Source organism: Oncorhynchus nerka, linkage group LG15 (genome assembly GCF_034236695.1).
Source record: "Oncorhynchus nerka isolate Pitt River linkage group LG15, Oner_Uvic_2.0, whole genome shotgun sequence".
Classification (NCBI taxonomy): domain Eukaryota; kingdom Metazoa; phylum Chordata; class Actinopteri; order Salmoniformes; family Salmonidae; genus Oncorhynchus; species Oncorhynchus nerka.
Window position 1 is genome coordinate 34445301 of NC_088410.1, and position 2600 is coordinate 34447900.

Sequence of the window (2600 nt, forward strand, 5' to 3'; positions counted from 1 at the left end):
CAGAGGGTAGTGTGGTCTGCACAACGCATCACCGGGGGCAAACTACCTGCCCTCCAGGACACCTACACCACCCGATGTTACAGGAAGGCCATAAAGATCATCAAGGACATCAACCACCCAAACCACTGCCTGTTCACCCCGCTATCATCCAGAAGGCGAGGTCAGTACAGGTGCATCAAAGCTGGGACCGAGAGACTGAAAAACAGCTTCTATCTCAAGGCCATCAGACTGTTAAACAGCCACCACTAACATTGAGTGGCTGCTGCCAACACACTGTCATTGACACTGACCCAACTCCAGCCACTTTAATAATGGGAATTGATGGGAAATGATGTAAATATATCACTAGCCACTTTAAACAATGCTACCTTATATAATGTTACTTACCCTACATTATTCATCTCATATGCATACGTATATACTGTACTCTACATCATCGACTGCATCCTTATGTAATACATGTATCACTAGCCACTTTAACTATGCCACTTTGTTTACTTTGTCTACATACTCATCTCATATGTATATACTGTACTCGATACCATCTACTGTATGCTGCTCTGTACCATCACTCATTCATATATCCTTATGTACATATTCTTTATCCCCTTACACTGTGTATAAGACAGTAGTTTTGGAATTGTTAGTTAGATTACTTGTTGGTTATCACTGCATTGTCGGAACTAGAAGCACAAGCATTTCGCTACACTCGCATTAACATCTGCTAACCATGTGTATGTGACAAATAAGATTTGATTTGATTTTGTCACTAAAGCACCTTATACCACCCACCACTGCGACTTGTATGCTCTAGTCGGCTGGCCCTCGCTACATATTCGTCGCCAGACCCACTGGCTCCAGGTCATCTACAAGTCCATGCTAGGTAAAGCTCCGCCTTATCTCAGTTCACTGGTCACGATGGCAACACCCATCCGTAGCACGCGCTCCAGCAGGTGTATCTCACTGATCATCCCTAAAGCCAACACCTCATTCGGCCGCCTTTCGTTCCAGTACTCTGCTGCCTGTGACTGGAACGAATTGCAAAAATCGCTGAAGTTGGAGACTTTTATCTCCCTCACCAACTTCAAACATCAGCTATCTGAGCAGCTAACCGATCGCTGCAGCTGTACATAGTCTATTGGTAAATAGCCCACCCATTTTCACCTACCTCATCCCCATACTGTTTTATTTATTTACTTTTCTGCTCTTTTGCACACCAATATCTCTACCTGTACATGACCATCTGATCATTTATCACTCCAGTGTTAATCTGCAAAATTGTAATTATTCGCCTACCTCATGCCTTTTGCACACATTGTATATAGACTCCCCCCTTTTTTTTCTACTGTGTTATTGACTTGTTAATTGTTTACTCCATGTGTAACTCTGTGTTGTCTGTTCACACTGCTATGCTTTATCTTGGCCAGGTCGCAGTTGCAAATGAGAACTTGTTCTCAACTAGCCTACCTGGTTAAATAAAGGTGAAATAAAATAAAAATAAAATAGATGACCTGGAGCCAGTGGGGTTTGGTGACGAATATGAAGCGAGGGCCAGCCAACGAGAGCATACAGGTCGCAGTGGTGGGTAGTATATGGGGCTTTGGTGACAAAACAGATTGCACTGTGATAGACTGCATCCAACTTGCTGAATATCCCTGACAACCCTGAATATCCGTTGAATATTAGAATATTCAACCAATCTGAAACTGTCTTTACCTCGGTACCAGAAATCCAGCTATGTATCATTTTTCCTTGACAGACAAAGGCCTAAAAAGTACATGAAGCTCTTATTGGGACGGCAGGTAGCCTAATGGTTAGAGCGTTGGGCCAGTAACCGAAAGGTTGCTGAATTGAATCCCTGAGCTGACAAGGTAAAGATCTGTCTTTCTATCCCTGAACAAGGCAGTTAACCCACTGTTCCCCGGTAGGCTGTCATTGTAAATAAGAATTTGTTCTTAACTGACTTGCCTAGTTAAATTTATAAAATGGACCATGTGCTACAATGTCATCACTATAGCCTGTACAACAATCCTAGCAGTTTCAAAAGTTTTCCAAGGTGGGCATTTGATGTCACTTTCACAGGGGTGCAATGAACAACATTCATTGTGAATTGCTTGTGTCAATTATTTGTTGTTATGTTAAGTTTGACCACAAATCAGCAGTAGGAGGTGGCATTGATCAAGGTAGGCTGACATGTTTTTACCTGTCCTTTGATGTCCTGCGACTGGAGAGAGATTGGGTTGATGCCAAGCATCTGATTAGCCACCAATCACCCCATTAAAAGGTAGAAAATATTACCAATCACTCCATTCATATGGTGAATATGATATCCCACACGTGGCTAATCGGGTGCGCCAAGGTGTGACCTCCTCATGTTTCTTGTACTCAACTCAGATGGGACGGACATATAGTCCTTTTAGGAGATATTTAGTTTAGTTAACTGCCTAATAATTGCTAGGATTTTCCCCTAGAGTAGGCACATATTCCTCAGAAGTCTTTAGAATTAATTATTAGAATGAAATGAGGAAACGGAGGTGTGTCAATTCGAAGAAACGGTGAAGTAATACACCCTGTGTCATTTCCTGCCGGAGAAACTGCGT